Source organism: Bison bison, unplaced genomic scaffold (genome assembly GCF_000754665.1).
Source record: "Bison bison bison isolate TAMUID 2011002044 unplaced genomic scaffold, Bison_UMD1.0 scf7180017864136, whole genome shotgun sequence".
Lineage (NCBI taxonomy): Eukaryota > Metazoa > Chordata > Mammalia > Artiodactyla > Bovidae > Bison > Bison bison.
In genome coordinates, this window is record NW_011494708.1 from 4,705,234 (window position 1) to 4,705,642 (window position 409).

Here is a 409-nt window from a genome sequence, read left to right on the forward strand (position 1 = left end):
TTATCTCTTCTTGCTATTCTTTGGAAATCTGCATTCAGATGCTTATATCTTTCCTTTTCTCCTTTGCTTTTTGCTTCTCTTCTTTTTACAGCTATTTGTAAGGCCTCCCCAGGCAGCCATTTTGCTTTTTTTGCATTTCTTTTCCATGGGGATGGTCTTGATCCCTGTCTCCTGTACAGTGTCACAAACCTCAATCCATAGTTCATCAGGCACTCTGTCTATCAGATCTAGTCGCTTAAATCTATTTCTCACTTCCACTGTATAATCATAAGGGATTTGATTTAGGTCATACCTGAATGATCTAGTGGTTTCCCCCACTTTCTTCAATTTAAGTCTGAATTTGGCAATAAGGAGTTCATGATCTGAGCCACAGTCAGCTCCCAGTCTTGTTTTTGCTGACTGTATAGAG